Genomic DNA, 18,786 nt, shown 5'->3' on the forward strand with positions numbered 1-18,786 from the left:
CTCTTCATCTTGTCCGTGGCGTCTGCCTTGTGGAGTCGATCGAGAGGACTTAACAGGTGTGCCCCACATAAAGTGTGCTAGTTCTATTTTTTTAGAACGTGGTGCATACAAATTAATCAAAGCTCTTAATTTCGATAGTTTAACATGAGTCACGCAGCGCCATGCATTTACAAGTTTGCAGTGCCTGCGTATCTAATACCATCACACACTGCTGGAAGATTGCTGGTCTCTTCCCACGTTAGAGGCGCCTAAAATGATCCTTTTTTAAATGACATTAGAGGTGACAGGCATTCGTAAAGTAGGGTTTTCTGTTACACCAACATACAATGTCCGCCGGGTAGCATATGAGCTGGTACCGGGATAACAGCTCAGAGGGATTTACCCTAACCGTGTGGGGGCTACCTTGATGTATCTTTTTGTATCTACGCCATCCATTTATTTTTTCATCTCATTTTAGGACACGATTCCAAACCTTAAGAAAGATCGAAATATAAGGTGAACCATGGCACTAAAGACAGTGATGAATGGCAATTAAAACCTTTTGTAGGCCACAAAGTTTTGGATCAAGCTGATATTTGTATTTTCCCATCATCTAGATTTTCTTGACATTATCAACTGATTGGAATACAAATACATATTACGAAACTTTACGATGGGCCCTTTGGAAGTTTTAATGGTGAGGCACTTAATCACGTCTGTTTCCTATGGTGTGGTCCACCTATGATTTGGATTTGTATAAATTTTGGGTCCCTGTACTACAATAGACGAGAAAAACAGATGGACAGTGTGGATATCCAACACATCATAAAGGTGAGCCCCACGGTAAGGGTAACACCCTCTTAAGGTTTTACCCGGTAACACCTAATCTGCTCCCATCTGCTAGGTATTTAATTGTAGGGACGTGAGATCCGCTTTGTTCATCATCTGTGACGGATCATTGTAAGACCTTCTTGTAAAAATAATGCCCACCCAAATCTCAAGTCGGCCACACTAGAGGGAACAATGGTATAGGATGCATACCGTTGAACTCTTCTTGGAACCCATTGAAGTCATGTAAAAATGCAGATATTTGGCATTTCCCTTCATCCTCCATGTCTTCGTGTTATGAACGGGTTGGATGTCATATAAACATTCGTGTTGAAACTCCTCGGAGTCTACCAAGGACGTAAGGACTCGAACCTGCTCTTTTCGATGTTCATCTCTCCATATTTACGGGCAGCCATACTTGTAAGATTTTTACCGTGGACGCCTCTGATCCCACATTTTCCTATGGTGTGTTTCACTTGAGTTTGGATCGGTATAATATACCCACCGTTGAAACATTTATAGGGCCCACCATGATGTATTTTTTAGATCCAACCTATTCATAAATTAACATAGAGATAGATGAGTGAAAATAAAAATATAAGGTTGATCAGAAACTTCTGTGGCCCCTAAAAAGTTTTGAAAAGTGGATGTCACTGTTCCCATTGTTTTCTACTGTGAGGTCTACTTGAACTTTAGATCTATGTAGATACATGTCATGCGAAGACAAGCGCGGACGATCCTTCGAGCTCCGAGTTGTACGAGCGGTTCAAAAGATATCAAAGTCACATAGACCCCATAATGATGTATTTATTATATCCACAATGTTCATCCAATTTTTGAGGTCATTTTAGGGCATTAGACAAAAAATAATCATATCCAAAGCTCAAATGAACCACACCAAAAATAGCAGCAAGGATAATGACGTGTCGTTGTAAAAATCCTCCATCGAGTGGAGTATTCCTCATTTGAATTACGCATATGGGTTTCGAACCTAAGACCTCCTAAGACCTCGTGTCGAAACTTCTGATCAGAGTCTATATATCTATGGGCCCATAATCTAGAAGGCCTACATTGCATTTAAAAATGAATCCTATCAAAGTAGTGCATCACATGAGATCACACGTGACCTGCATGGGTTGAGTTTGGTCGACAGTCCCTTTCCCTGATAATCTTTACGCTTAGATTTCTGCCCTTGTGCCTTTAAATACCCATCATGTTAGCTTCCGAAGGCATCACTTTCTTTCAAACACAACTTTCCACTTCTCTACTTCTCACTCGTTCATGGCTCTTATTTTGGGTAGTGGTCACTCAGATGGTCCTACCATTCAAGAGGAAAATAGAAAAAAGGAAATTGGTCGCGCTAATGTAAAATTTCACCCTAGTGTCTGGGGAGATCGCTTCATTGTAGCCTCTCCAGGTGACAAGGTGATAGAGAGAGTGAGAGAGAGATCCACCTGTTCACTCAGTAAATCAGTCTCTGCCAAACAGATACACTAAGATCATGGGATCGAGTGCGCATGTAGCGTGGGCGTGTGTGTGAAAGTGTAGGGTGTGTGGGTGTTTTTTATTTTTTTATTTATTAAAAGAAAATTGTATGTGTACACAAGGGTGTGTATGGTATGTTTCCAATCTGTTGGCCAAAATTTTAGGCCCTTAGCCAACACGGCATGTAGGCTTCAGAGCTCAAGTCTACCAGAGCCTCTGGTGATCACATGGATACACATTCACGTATCATGTATACAAGTGCTGCAGTGTATACATATATGCACATACATACATCTATACAATCAGAATTTCTGTGGAATTCTATCTTAAAAATTCTTTTTAAGTAATTTAGAAATATTGTGATTTGTCGTTTTTCTGAAATCTATAAAAATGATTTTCTTATAACGATTGTGATTTTCTTGCTATGATTGTCTGACTATTTCTGAAATCAACATAGGAGCTTGATCCATGCACTAAACGACGTGCTGAAAAACTGAAGGAACAAGTGAAGAAAATTGATGAAAAAATCAATGATAATCATCATGGTGATAATCTCCATGCGGTCGCACTCCGATTTCGACTACTAAGGCAACAAGGGTACAATGTGTCATCCGGTAAGCATTTTGAAAATAAATGTTTCAAAACTGAAGGAACAAGTGAAGAAAATGCTGTGTGATGTCAATAATTCAGTACAAAAAATGAATTTGATTGATGCAATACAGCGCCTCGGTGTCGCCTACCACTTTGATAAGGACATAGAAAAGGAATTAGATGTGATGCATGATGGCTACATTCTGTATTTGATTTTTCAGAATTGACAACTGGAAACGTGAACATATACGGTAGTCCCTGAGAGAGAAGGTGAAGCCTGGTGCATCAGCAAGCTAAGATTTGAATCTCAGGTTCCGTTTCTCCTCTCTTAATTGCTATATAGGAGTCTTTATCCTATTTGATTTAGTTTCAATAATTAGATTTACTCAAAATTTCAAATTTGCAATTATGATGTTGTTGGTTTGTTAAATTTAGATTTCGTTTCATATGTTCATATGAAGATTGTTCTATGGTATTGACAAACAGTTTTCTAGCTCAATCTGAATGCTTTCTCATAACACAGATAGGTTACTATGTAGCTTGGGCATTCAACACGAGCACAATACGGTGATCAAGAATACGAAAGCAAAAAATCACTGACAAATGGTTTTCTAGCCAAATCTGGAAGCTTTTCAAAAAACAAACAAACAAACAAACAAACAAACAGATCAGTTACTATGTAGCGCAGGCATTGAAGACAAGCACAATAAGGTAATCAAGAACACCAAAGCGAAGAAAATTAGTAGATTCTGTTTCATATGTTCATATGATGATTGTTTTATGGTACTGACAAATGGTTTTCTAGCCAAATCTGAAAGCCTTTTTTTCACAAAAAAGAGTGGTAGCTATGTAGCTCAGGCATAGAACACAGGCACAATAAGGTAATCAAGAACACCAAGCCAAAGAAAATGAGGAAAATCTCCTTTGGGTTTTTCTGATCTCCATGTCAATGTTGGTTGACCGTGGTCTCTGTATCAGATTGTGTGAGATATTGCGATTGCAGATTCTGAATCATACGTTCATATGAAGATTGTTCTATGGTACTAACTAATGGTTTTCTAGCTAAATCTGAAAGCTTTCCTCACAAGTCAGATTGGTTATGTAGCTCAGGTACTGAACATGAGCACAATGCAGTCATCAAGATACTGACAAATGATTTTCTAGCCAAATTGAAAGTTTTTTCTCACAAAGCAGACTCGGATTGGTCTTCTCCTTATAAGAGATCCATTTCATCAACTAATGTGTATAAGGTGAACTCCCAAGGAAGCTCAACAAGAACTCCAAATTCTGAGTTGTCTACAAGGTGGAGGCATACTCGCAATTTCTCACCCACTGCAAGCCAGTTAACACTCTACAAGGTAGAGAATCTCTTACAGCCTGTTTGAAGGCAAGCAGAGTGAACCTCAATGGCAGCTACACTGCTCACCAAAGATCGATAGAAGAAACCAGTCCCTTAGAAACAATGGCAATCATTGGCAATGAGGAGATCATTGACATTAACCAAGGTATTAGCTGCTTAGATTGGTGTATAATTTAAAAAAAAAAAAAACTAGGATACATGTGGGTCACCTTTTCTTTTTCTTTTTTTCTTTTTTTTTTTTAATACTTTTTGATAAGAAAGATTTTCTCTATTGCTATGGATTTTAGGTCGCCGTTATCTCTATAGCTACGGATTTAAACCGTAACAAGTTTTAAAGAGCTGCGATCCCAATGGCTACGGTCGTACTGTGAGATAGTCATCTTTAGCTACGGATTTTATCCGTAGCTTTTGACCTAAAGTCTGGTAGTGTAGCGAAAAACTGATAATTTAGCGGCGTCCAACACAACTGTCAGTAAAGGTCCTAACCGCCGGTAAAGCCTTTACCGACTGAGGCTTTACCGGCTGTTAAGTTTTCTGGGCCTTTACCGGCGGTTTTGACCGCCGGCAAGGGCCAGTTTTCTTGTAGTGTTAGCTCTCCCCTCACGAAGCTAGTAGAGCTTGCCTTAGAAATACCGCTTTGGAAACGCGCTGAGAAGCTGCAGTCAAGGTACTACATCTCAAGCTTTGAGGAAGACAAGGATCAAAGCGATGTGCTATTGGAGTTTGCAAAGTTAGATTTCAATTTACTGCAGTCATTACACAAAAGGGAGTTAAGAGACATCTCAAGGTAAATTTTGTTAGGTGCACAGGAGTTTGCTCTCTCGAAATCATCTATATCAGGTGATTCATTCATTTGTGCCACTGTGGGCAAGCCATCTTGCAATAATCATCTTATCCATTTCATCAATAGCATGCTAAATGGACAATCAGGATTGAGTAGAGAAACTAAATAGGTCCAGTCATCATCTTAAGATATAATGGGATGCAGCATGGATTGCCTATGATTCCAAATGATCACAGCAGGGTATATAATGGGCTGCAGCATGGATTGCCTATGATTCCAAATGATCACAGCAGGGTTCGATGATGCATGTAACGGTTTTATCCATGGTTTGTACTGAAAAAGAAGATGTCAGTGGCCCACATTCATGGGGTCATCGTCATTATGTCAGCGTGATTTTTGCAACATGGCTTGCCTCTAATGTTAAGGATTTATAGGCAGTTTGTGTGGGGAATTAGCCATCCCTAGACATTTCCCTAGACATACACATGTTGCTGATTTCGTCAACTCTATTAAAATCTTTAATGATATTACTAACATTTCACTAGACATACACATGTTTCTAATTTGATCAATGACCAAGGAACATTCCTATTGCGCAAGTGGTTAGTTCCTGCAAGGCCTGTGATAAGGTTACTCAAGCCAGTGATCTAACTGCTCTCATCCTGCATAGAACACACCCTTTTCTTCCATTTAATGTGGATTTTTGTTCTATTTCTTCTTACCCATTTCTTTACATGGCAACATTCTGAAGGTTAAGAGTCATCCTGTTGAAATGTTCTTTCAGGCATGGCCCATAAATACCCAGACTTACAAGCCATTGCCCAACATGTGCAGTGTTAGAAAAATTCCCTTTTGAGTTTTGACATGGATTGGATTGTTGATCTCTCTTTCATAGGTGGTGGAAAGGAGAGGACTTTGTAGCAAAGCTTCCATTCATCAGAGACAGAGTGGTGGAGTGCTACTTTTGAATACTAGGAGTGTACTTCGAACCACATTATTCCAGAGCTAGAATGCTAATGACAAAAATCATTGCCTTATTATCAGTTATGGATGACATGTATGACGTATATGGTACATTGGAGGAGCTTGAATTATATTCTACTGTGCTCGATAGGTTCGATACATGCACTTTACATATGAATTTTCCTTTTCCCAATCTAAACATCTAAAAATGTGGAAATTGTGGCCAGAAATGGACGACTAAGTCAAACTTCATCATCCATGGTTTAAAATTGGATGAGAAGATTATCGGATGAATGCGTTTTGTTGCTTGCAATGTCTACAATGATGCCAACGAATTTTGTGGATTGGTCACATTCATCCCTCCTGTGCAATGGCTGATGATTTCTGATGGAGTTTGCAATGACTATTGTTAGCTGAAAAAATGCAATTGGGTACTTACATTTTCAGGTGGGATCGTGGGGATATGGATCAGCTGCCAGATTACATGAAAGTTCATTTTGGTTCAGTCTTAGATGTGGTCGATGAATTTGAGGATGAACTAACACGGGAGGAGAAATCATACCGTATATACTACTTGAAGGAAGTGGTGTGTTGCAGTTCCAAAAAAAAAACAACTTGAACCGGGCTACCCTAGCTAGGCTAGGTACCTCTCACTGAGTGCCCTGCAGATTCACCCTCCATCAGGTGTCATGCCTCATCTGCACCTTGGAACCCAAAAATCATGATGATAAACAGCTAAGGTAGGCTACAACACAGGAAACGGTTGGGATGGGACATTTACCATCATTTTTGTGTAGGGACCACCGAGGTGTTTATATGCCATCCCATCAATTTATATCATGTGCCTATTAAGGATGGAAGGATTGCCCCACACACACACACACACACACACACACACACACACACTCCACCTGATCTTTATTAATGTAAAACTGGGATATACAGTCATTCGGCCAGGTCGCAACAAAAAGGTTCCGGACCCCGCCTATCATATAGAACATCAACACAAGGCTTTACAGGAAAACAGAAAAGAAACCAAATCTAAAGGACCCTATAAGCGCGGTAGCAACATATGATGAAGCAGACAACAGTGACCTACACATCCAGATGGTCTCCAAAGGAACTCTGAGAAATCAGACATTGTCTCAGCAACTGCCCAAACCTGCACTTGGCAAAGGCGAGCTTAAAAAACAGAGCTGAATCAGTATTTCAAAAATCAAGTTGGCCATACATTGAGAACTTTTGTAAATTTTAAACTGAGTAGCTCACCTGACTGTCAATTCCACGTGACTCACTGACGTTTGGGATGAAAGCAAAACATGGGGTGATGTACCTGATGGACAGGGTAGATTAATTTCATGCAGCATTAAAAATCATTTCAATGGGCATTTTTCACCAATCAAATGGTAAATATAGTTCAGCTATCTTTTTCTTTTTAGTAATGGTGGGAGGATGGATATTTCCATTTTCATGTAGGAATATTGTCAATGGCTGGGCGAGGTTAGATTAAACCTGGTCCATTTATATCTTCGTGCGGCTGGAGTCCAATGGGCCACCCAGGCCATTGACAGCCCTATTTCCACGAACTATCATACACTTTCTTACTGTATTTTCTTTTATTTTAGTTTAAAAATGGGAACAAAGCCTACTTAGCCGAAGCAAGATGGGCCAATTTAGGGTACGTGCCAACCTCAGAGGAATACATGATCGTTGCCTTAGTAAGCGGTGGTTATCCTCTTCTTTCTGTGACATCTCTCATTGGCATGGGTGAAGTCATAACAAAGGAGGTCCTTGAGTGGGCCATACAGGTACCAACAATGATTAGGACTTGCGCTATAGTGGCCCGACTGATGGATGACATTCGATCAACCAAGGTATGATATATTCCATCAAAAAAGATATTGTCCTTACCCCATCATGCCCATAAACATTATGCATTTTGCTTAGATAAAAAATCTTCTATATCATGGGAGAATAAATGACGTAGGGATGAACGTGATGTATGTATATCATGAAACTGTCCACGACCCGCTCTACACCAATAAATTGCACACGTGACGTATGTGCCGCATATATGTAACTCAAAGTTAAATCGTTCTACTCGTGGGCCCACAATTTAGATGATTCAATTTTGAGTTGCATGTATGCACTATAATAGCCACTGAACCATTCTGGCTAAGTATCAAGTTAGTCTCTTATTCAAATAATTTTGTGAAACTTTTAATTTATTAAAAGGATTTTGTAAAAAATTGAAATATTTTCGAAGACAATTTACTTATTATGTAATAGGCACTAACGAATGATTGAAATTAACTATTGAGCTAATCTTTAGTTGATGACCACTCATCACACGGGCCCTTCCTTTGTGATTTGTTCTCTATTAAGAATAATTTTGATCCACCAATACCAGCATCCAACTATTAGTAAAGAATATGGATGGTCCAAATTAATTATAAAAGACAATAGCCCAGCTGTGCACCTTTTTAAAGAAAAGAATTTCTTTAAAAAATAAATTTTTAAGGGAAGTTTACAATTTCACAAACTAGTTCAATCATAAACCTATTTCCGTGCAGCTAAACATGTGGACTAAGTGCCCTGCCCTGCCTTGTGCAAGTGTATATGATTTTCCTTATCAATACAATTACAAGCGGTGCACTCCCAAAAAGGAGAAAAAGAAAGGAAAACATATGATTTTCCTTATCAATACAATTGCAGGAAAATAGAAACGAATGATTATTTTTTTTCTAATTTTTTTTCCATCTTCTAATAATGTGTGAAGTTTGAGCAAGAAAGGCATCACGTTTCATCAACAGTAGATTGCTACATGAAAGAGCATGGAGCTTCATACGAAGAAACTATCGAAAAGTTTGGAGAAATGGTTGCACGTGGATGGAAAGACATCAACAAGGAATGCCTTAAACCCACTCCAGTTCCTATGGCAGTGATCATTCAAGTCCTGAATCTTGGACGTGTGCTCGATTTAATATACCAGCATCGAGATGGGTACACATTTTTCAATGTTGAGATCAAAGAACAAATCGCATTAGTGCTTGTGGACCCCATTTCACCTTGAGATGATGGGGCTTGTTATTTCTTATTATGTATCAATCAGGTTTCTTATGGATGCCTAGACGGCAAGAACTCATCTAAGATTAGCTTTATGAAATAAAGAAACCGTTTTCTATCTTGTCTATAAATTAAGCATTTTATATTGCGCACATGAAAAATTGGGCCATGTTATGGACGTGTTAGATATTGAACACATACCATGTTAGTGTGTATACCAGCCTTTAGAAGGGTAGAGCTACCAATAAATTGCCATACATATGAACCTTTTATCCTTGAATGCAAGGCCAGTTCAGACATCAATGGCACTAATCAACCTTTACCCAAAAAATTAAAAAGGCATGTACATATTTGCAAAAAAAAAAAAAACACGGAGGAATTGATTGGGAAATTTACCATTTCATTATTTACAAACTATCTCAAAGGTAGTAACCTAGTCAATGACATGACCGGCTAAAAAAATAGGGTCACCCATGGCTTAGTAGTATACAGAGTGTGTTTCAACATTGAGGTCATGGGTTTGAGTGCTTATTTGATGTTTGTGTGCGAGTTTAAAAAATGATCTTTTAGAAAACTAATATACTCAATAGCTTTTTTTTTTTTTTTTTGTTGGAAAAGTGGGCTCCTGCCACTCAAACTTCATTAAACATGAAAACTTTACAACCTTTCAAGTGGGCCCCAACAAAAAGGGGTTCGGACCGCACCAATTGTATAGCCACTATCTCTACACTGGTGAAAACAAACAACTCTACAAATCCACACGTACTGATCTAATAGCACCTAACCCGACTCTGTCTAAAAAGAGGAATCCGCAGACCTCAAAAGGGAGGGAAGATGATAAAAAACTGAGTCAATCTGAGTGATGCTACCTTCTCGAGCCATCCTGTCTACCAGGCTGTTCCCTTCTCTCTGTATTTTCCTGAAGGAAACGGTTGCTCCCTGACTCAACCTGTTGATGCGTGAGACCTAAGATCTCCATTGCCATGAGGTGCTGGCCTTCCCCGTGAGTAGGTCAATAGTCACACTGGAATCAGACTCGACCTCAATCTTGTCCAGCCCTTTATCTAAACACAATCTTAGACCATCAAAGATTACCCGAATCTCGACTCTGTTGCTTGTGCCCGTCCTATATCCTGATGTGAAAGCAAAGATGAGGCTGCCGTTATCCCCCCTACAGACACCTCCCCCTCTAGACAAGCCCGGATTACCCCACACCGACCCGTCCACATTCAATTTGACCCAACCTCTCGCTGGCCGTACCCATTTAATAATTTCCTAATGGAATTTCTCATGAGGAGGGGACGGCATGTCCAAGCCTTCAAAAATGAAATCCTGATTGAGTGTGGACGACGGCTTACCATCTAGGATTGCCTTGAACCACCACTTGATGCGGGCAATTGAGGACAACATTTTCATGGGGCTCTGCTCATATCTTGCCTCATTTCTGGAACACCACAGCTCCCATAGTATGAGAGTGGGGATTAATCTACGATTAAGTGCTTGATGTACTGCCAAGGGTTAATGCTCTTCTCCATTGCATCATCCTAGTTACAATTGATAGGTGAGGGATGGGGCATATCCCGAACAGCAAGCGAAAATGGTGCCAGATCATGGACACGTGGTGCCCATAGATGAACAAGTGCTGTAAAGATTCAGCCTCCGGTCTGACGGTAGCCGCGTCCTCATAGTAGTTACATCTAGAGGCTAGATGCACCTCTTTAGGTTAAACTCTCTCATCCACAAGGGTCGCTCCCTTCAACAATCTCCTAATAAAGATTGACATCTTAGGAGGGCTCCAGCTGTTCCATAACCAGGTTGACTCCCTAGAGGCCGGGGACGAGGTTCTGCTGATTCTCTAGACAGATTTTAGCGTTAAGGAACTAGACAGGTCATGAGGCTAGAAGCTCTCCGATCTGTCGTCAGAAGTAGCAAAGCCTCCCTGAATGATTACGTTGAGAGTTTCAGGTAGGAGATAGGAAGGGACCGACAAGGGAGGAAGGGGCCTGCTGGCCTAATCAATTCATTAACCTTCAAGGAGCGCATGACTTCTAGAATGGGGCAGACTGCTAGTTGGCGGAGAGGCCCTAGCCTCGTCCAGTTGACGTCCCACAGGTTCAGCTCCCCTGATCCCACCAACCACTGCACATTAGCATCCAGCAATGGTAGGAAAGATTTGATTTGCTTCCATAATGGGGAGGTGATGCTCGACCCCGTGCTCGTTGTCATAGTCCCCAGATCGATGGAATGCTTAGCTCTCATGAGAGCCACCCACGGCCCGACTCTTTCACTATACTTAACGTCCCATGCCAATTTCATCCACAAAGCTGCCATGAGCTCTTTCAGACGTCTAACCCCCAGCCCACCTTCCTCAATAGGCCTGGTGATTTTTTTCCATGCTTCACATCATTGCTGGCTTTGCTGAAGCCCAGCAGTCACTCTGTGCTTCTGATCTTGCTCGTCAGCAGCCTGTTGGAGCAGAGAAAGCAGCTCTTATTGCTATTGATCTTCTAGCCCGAAGTCGCTTGAAAAGACGCTAAAAATTCCTTGACTACGTTGAGCACAGCCTTACTACCATTCACGAATAACAAGGTGTTATCCGCGAATAGTAAGTGCATGAGAAGTGGGCAACCCCTTTTCTTCTTGAAGGTTGTCACCAGCCTCTAACAACCAGTTGTTTGAAGCTTCTCGAGAACGCCTCAGCAGCAAGAATAAAGAGCGCTGGAGAGAGGGGGTCCCCTTGCCTCGACCCTCTGGATGATTTGAAGAAACCCGCTATTTCCCCATTGGTAAGAATAGAGAACCAGTTGTTAGCCCATCATGTTTCTATCAAGGCTACCCATCTCTTACTGAAACTGAATCTATATAGGACTTGTTTAAGGAAATGCCAGTCCACCCTGTCATATACTCAACAGCTTTCCAATACATTCATCCAATCCACTCTTCAAGCGTGATGTTCCTTTTTTTTATTCTAAGCAATGATTTATTTACTCATTTACTTTCTTATATTATTATTTACGACAACTCAAATATCCATCATAGGCTAGATGGGACACACTATTTGGATGGTTTGGAACAATAAGCAAGTTTCCCATCCAAGAGTTTGTTGAGCTAATACCATTAAGGCCTATTTGTATAGATAACACTTCCAAATGCAAATGGTTTCTTGGATAGGTATTTTACTATATATGCATCACTTCTCCAGTAATAGTTTTTACCATTTAAAAACTTTTTGAGTTGTTTACTATTTTGATTATTTTCATATCAAAGTTATTTTTCCATGTTCGTTTGCACCAGAATAAACAAGTGTGAAGACCTATTTCATTATAGTTTCTAATCCAATGACACTGTTAGCATCCATCATGTGCATACACTACTATATATTTTTCACTTCCTACAAATGACCTCTACCAGACCCATCAATATCTGTAGAATCCACTGTATGAGTACAGAGAAAATGGACATAAAAGGTGCAATTAATGGCTAAGAAAATGGATATTGGTTCTTATTTATTATACTTGGAAAAGTCCAAACATTAATATAGATCGTCCATCGTGTGGAACCCGCCCTTGATGGCTCATCCTCTTGATCACTTTAATTAGATAATCCTAACCATTTAATCAGTGGCTATGGAAATGGATATCACACTACTAGAAAAACTTTTGTCATTGTATGTACCATCTAGCATGTGGGACCTATTGTGATGGCCTATTACTTTCAATTCACTTTGATTGGATGATACTAATAATCTAATCAATGGCTATGGAAAATGAACCTATCTCTCCCAAATCACTTCGATCAAATGAACCTAATTGTCCACTCAATGATTGTGGAAACTGTAGTTATTGACTACACTAGTAAAGATCAAATCATAGATATGGACCATACATTCTGTAGGTCCCACCCTTGATGGCCCATCCCGATCTCCATCTACTTGAATCGTACTTTAGTAGCCATCTAATCAATGAATATTGAAATGGATAATCATTATTGATTAAATAAAAAAAGGTCCACTCATTGGTACAAGTCATGTGAGACCCACTTTAGTTGCTAAAGCCTACCAAAACACTTTGATGAGATGAGCCTGACCATCCAATTAGTGGTTGGGAAAATGCATAGTCTATACGGAGAATACTAGAAAACCTTTAAGCAATGACATGGACCAACCACCGTAGAGTGTAAGACCCGTATCCTAGTCTGTACTGTTCCGTCAAATCCCGCGATCATTTCTGTCGAATTCTAGCAACCCGCGACCGATAATCAACGTTTGCACACGACCCTAAGTTATATCCTGTAGAATTAAGTCGGCTTTATCCAAGACTTGTACCATTGTGACCGCATCGTCGCCGCGGTTCCAACGCCACGACTCACACACCGATGCGATACCCTGGCATAAAGATGTGGGCTGGGGTTTATTTCGAAGAAAACGCCGCGCGTTTGCAATCCCAAGAGAATCTCTACAACATGGTAAATCAATCCCATCAATCACCTCATGTCAAGTACAAGAGTACCCATGCTTTCTTTCTCCACAAGTTAAGCAGCCACCAAAGTCAACCAATCCATCACCTCACCCATCACTCACATCCATCTCCCATCACTTCTCTCCTTACAACTCTCTCTCTCCCTCATTTTCCCAAGCAACAAATCCCAAGCAAAAGAGGTGCACAGGTCCAAGGAATTTAAGAGAGAAAGTGAGTTGTGTGGCCCAGTTTTCCATCCCAAAATCCCTCATCCTAGCCATTCATTTCCCATCTTCCACCGTTAAAGTGAAGTACAAGGAGACCGGCGTTCCAACGGACTGAGAAGATCGACGGTGGGTGCTTAATAGGATAGATTTTTATGTTTTAGATGAAGGGTCAAATGAGGCCTACCGATTGATGGTATGGATCTCATTTTGGACCCTAGGTGTGGCCGATGGCCCACATTGATCCTCATGATCATTCTATGGTGGGGCCATTCTCCATGGACCCCATCATGATGTTTATTTTATTTGCAAGGATAGAGGTCATCTAGACCATCCATCTTGGTGGAGAAGGGATCTTTACCATTGATCTTTGATTTGGTGGGCCCACATGCAATGGGACCCGCTTGATATATGATTGGATGTATGGAAGGGAGGGCTCGTAGTGGCGGAGCCCTCCATGCACGTGTGTCTCTCGATCTCTCTCTCTCCTTCTCTTTCTTTTCCCTCTCTTTCTTTTATTCTTGTTGAGTGATGATGCATGTGTGTGGCCCACTTAGATGAACCCCACCTTAATGTATGTTTTATCCATACCATGTATCCATTTGGTGGCCCACCGGAGCAAGGCCACCTTATGCATGTGTTATACCAAGACCGTCCAGCGTCCCTGGACGCTGGACGTGGAAAGAAAACACAAATAGTAGCTTGGATTTACAAGCTTTTGGGTGGACCACTTGGGGTAGGCCCCACCTTGATGTAAGTATTCAATCCACACCGTCCATTCCATTCTCGAGTTCATTTTAGGCATTAAGCCGAAAAATGAAACTGATACGAGTATTTGGTGGGCCATAGCATGAGAAACTGTGGTGGTTACCGTTAAAAAACCAACTGTTGTTTTTATTCATCAAAATATATTTAATATTGGGCTTGTTTGGCTTGTATTAAGCCATGGTGGCAGGGTCATATTCCATTAATGAGGGCCCCATACACGAAAAACCGTGACATTTCGTGATTTAAAAAATAAAAAATAAAAATACATGCAGCAGACGCTGCTGCTATCAGAGACGCAGGCAGCGCCTGCTGCTGGCGGGCGGGCGGACGAGTGGGACCCACGACCCCTACCGTGGGCCCCACCATGATGTATGTTTAGTATCCAAACCGTCCATTGGGTGGGTCCCTCCTTGAAGTAGGCCCCCTCCAAAGATCCGGCCGATCTGACGCTCAGGTGGCCCACATCACAAGAAAAAGTGTGGATAAACATTTGTCATTGAAACTTTTTTGTGGTCATAGAAGTTTTGGATCAGTTTGAAATTTGTTTTTCTTTTCCATCCAGGTATGTGTGACCTTCTGAACGGACTGGATGGCATATAAACATTATAGTGGGCCCCATGTGGAGCCCACAATGATGCATGTGTTTTATGCCCACCGTCCAGGCAGACGGTAGAGCTCACATTAATGTATGTGTGTTATTGATGGTGGAACCCACCTTTAATGTATGTGTTTTACCATGTCGTCCAACCATTTTGCTGACTGTTGGACGGATAGTGGACCCCACCATAATGTATATGTTACATCCAAACCGTCTAACCATTTTGAAAGACCATTTTATGGCATGGGTTAGAGAATGAGGCAGATTTAAGTTCAAGTGGAACTCACCATTTTAAGTGGTGGTCAATGATGCCCACCGTTCAAAAACCTCTAAGGGGGATAGTAGCCTCCCTTTAAGTTGATATTTGTTCCCCACTTCATCCATCCCTATGTTAATTTATGATTAGGTTGGATGGGAAACATATTTTATGGTGGGCCTTAGGGATTTTAAATGGTAGAATTCATTATCACCACTTATCTTGTGTATGGCCCATTTGATATGCATAGGGCCCAGTTGGGGTGGCCCATTTAATATAAATGGCCATGTTATTAGGCCCATCTTGATGTAATTGTGGCCGTTGTTGAGGCTCACCTTGATATGAATAGAAGGCCCATGTTATAAGGCCCATTGTGATGTATCCTAAGGCCCATGGGTTATTGCCCATTGCAATGTACATAAGACCCATTGGTGCGGCCCATTGATGTGGCCCACTTGACTATATAAGGCCCATATGATATGACCCATTTGATGTATTTGAGGCCTATGGGTTGAGGCCCAATAAGATGTATATAGGTCCATTGCAATGTGTGATTCCCTATAGTTTGTGTAATGATATTTTATGGCGGGCCATGCCTTGGGAGCAATGTTGGTTTGACGTCCACGTTGTAAGAATAATGTTGGTTAAATGTCCGCATTATAACTCTCCCTAGGGCCCATTAGTAGGCCCATACTTGTTGATGGTTCACCACTTTGTAACATGCTTAGTATATCTCCATGATTCATGCCCATACGCATTATATGTATGCTTGATATGAGGAATGTTTGACCATAGCATAAGCCGTTGGGATGAGATATTTATAGGACTCCTTATGAGATGGAGTGCCCCATATGATCGCGTGGTACACATAAGATTGCTGCATGATTGGACGGTGTGACTCATGCATCTCGCATATGTGTGACTTGATTACTGCACGCCCTAGTGACATCAGGGTCATGGCCTCCACAGGCACATCGTAGATGGTCGTATCGGATACCGAAAATATTGGTTCTAGCACTGTGGGTACTTAAGATGTCCTTGGGTGAAAGTCCTAGAACCTTTTTGGTACCAGGAGATGCTCCAACATCTAGACCGAGTAGATACACGAGCGCCCGAGTGCCGAATACCAGTAGGCCGCATCTCCTACTACATCGTGGTCGGTTAAAAGGGGGTGTGGCCTTATCCGCCTAAGTGAGGGGGCTATAAGCTAGGTTGAGTTTGACCAGCTCGCAAATGAGTCTGCTATCGACGAGATGGGTAGGTATTGGCAGACTACTAGTCAGGCGGATAGTATGGTATCTTCCACTTACTTGGCTGTGCAGCTAGGGAGGAGGCAGTCGGTGTGAGTGTACTAGACCCCGGTGATATCCAGAGAGGAACTGTACTGATATGTGTACTTGATGAGTACTGGCACGCTTGTTTTGCATCTCGCATATAACATTTGGCTACATAGGCCTCACATCGCATGGCCTTGGTATGGCCGATAACATTCATGCCTTGCATCACATAGCTTTGATATAGTTGATAGCATTCATGGACTTACCACATATTTCCACATTACTCTGATATTGTACACTTGGCACTCGCCTTACATACACTTTCACCACCCTCTAAGCTTTCTATAAGCTTATGCATGATAGATGCGTGCAAGTGGCGTTAGGTTACAGCAGCATTGGGCTTGGAGCGTGCAGCCGAGCTTCTGGAGTTTCTGTTACTTTCATTATATTGTATTTTCCTTTCATACGCATTGTACTTAAAGTTTTTGATATAGTGGATATGTGGTGTTATTGTTTTGTGACTTGGTTATGCTTGTGGTTATGCTCCATTAAAAAAAATTCATAATGAAAATCCTCCTTATAGGATCCCAGGATTGGAATCTGGTGTATGGGCGCTGGGAGTCGAGAATGGGGTACTACAGAGGCTGTCGGCATCAGATTCGGCAATTAGAAATTTTGTGAGCTCGTTTTCCGAGTTTGGGGCGTGACATAGAAGGCCTGCATTTGATAGCCCATCGATTCTAAGTAACTTTAATTGGATGATTCTAATATTCTTATTAGTGATTTAGGTAATTGGCAATTCTATATCAAGCATACTAGAAAGGTCTAATCAACTAACCATTTTAATTAGATGAATCTGACTCAACTCAGACCATGCGCAGCTGCTACTCACATTTCCTACCCACCCACAGTCCACCCCAAAGCCCTTCAGATTCCAATGCATGTGGACCATGCACGACTCTTCTAAAGATCTTGTGAGTATGGCTTGGGCCTCATGTATTGAAGGAAACCCAATAGAGTTTTTGCTGAATAAACTAAAGAATGTCAAGAGAGCGCTGAAGGCCTGGAACAGAGACATTCGGGAACATATTCGCCAACCTGAAGACAACAAAAGCTAACCTACTCATAGCTGAAAATGCGACCCAACAGTCCGCGAATCCTCAGCTGCAGCAAGACCTTCTACAAGCTAAGAATACTCTAGCCCACTAAGAGCATTGCGAGGAGATTTTTTGGAAACAGAAATCGGGGGTTCAATGGCTTCTTGAGAGCGATAAAAACCCCAAGTTCTTCCACGCCACAACTACAGGAAAAGTAAAAAATGGAAGACAGGGACGTGGGATGGACGGTGGTCCGCCGTAAGAGAACGCCTCTCCCCACCTTCTCTCTTTTCATTAGCAACATTTCCTCTACCACCACCATCCAAGATCTACATAGAATCTTTAAGAAATATGGACGGATCGTTGACAGCTACCAGTCGTGGGATTATAATCTTTGGAGGCCTAGACACTACGCCTTCATCCGCTTCGCTGATGAGAAACATGCGTTGGACGCACAGGTGGGTTTGAATGGCAGGATAGTGGACGCCAAAACCCTCACGGTGGAAATGGCCAGGGAGCGACTCTTAGACAGGGCATCTACTCACCCTACATTCCAACCCCTTTCTCGATTCGAACCACGTCAATGAATAACACACAATAGACCTGCCCCACCAGAGCCATTGCACAGAGCCGTCTCACCTATCATTCATGAAGTGGATGTTAATCCTTCATTTGTAGACGTGGCTAGGGGTATGGAAAGGTCACGCCCTCCAACTGTTCGTAGAAATGCTTTGGCCCAGGGCTGGGCCAGGCCTCCCAACCCTTCCACCCGACGTGCTCGTGGAAATGCTGCTATCAGTTTTTGCATTCATGTTGACTCCAGGCAAGTGATAAAACAGACCCAGCATCTCGAGCTAGTGATTGTCGGCCACGCAACAGCTTCAGGCACCTCCCTCAGGCACATTATCCGTATAATGGCGAGATCCAGGTACTCTTCCTCGGATGTAGATATCTCTCATTTGAATCAACATCACTTTCTCATTGTTTTCAGGATAAGAATGAAAGTGGTCTCCTTCTTCGCTGATGTCCCTCTCCATCGGGAAATGGGACTTT

The 18,786-nt window shown here is 41.7% G+C and overlaps 1 pseudogene; it reads left to right on the top strand.

Annotated features, from left to right (window-relative positions):
- Nucleotides 1–3,920: 3,920 nt before the first annotated feature.
- LOC131220211 (beta-cubebene synthase-like) lies at nt 3,921–9,174 on the top strand (annotated as a pseudogene).
- Nucleotides 9,175–18,786: the final 9,612 nt, after the last annotated feature.

This window comes from Magnolia sinica, chromosome 12 (assembly GCF_029962835.1).
Source record: "Magnolia sinica isolate HGM2019 chromosome 12, MsV1, whole genome shotgun sequence".
Taxonomy (NCBI): domain Eukaryota; kingdom Viridiplantae; phylum Streptophyta; class Magnoliopsida; order Magnoliales; family Magnoliaceae; genus Magnolia; species Magnolia sinica.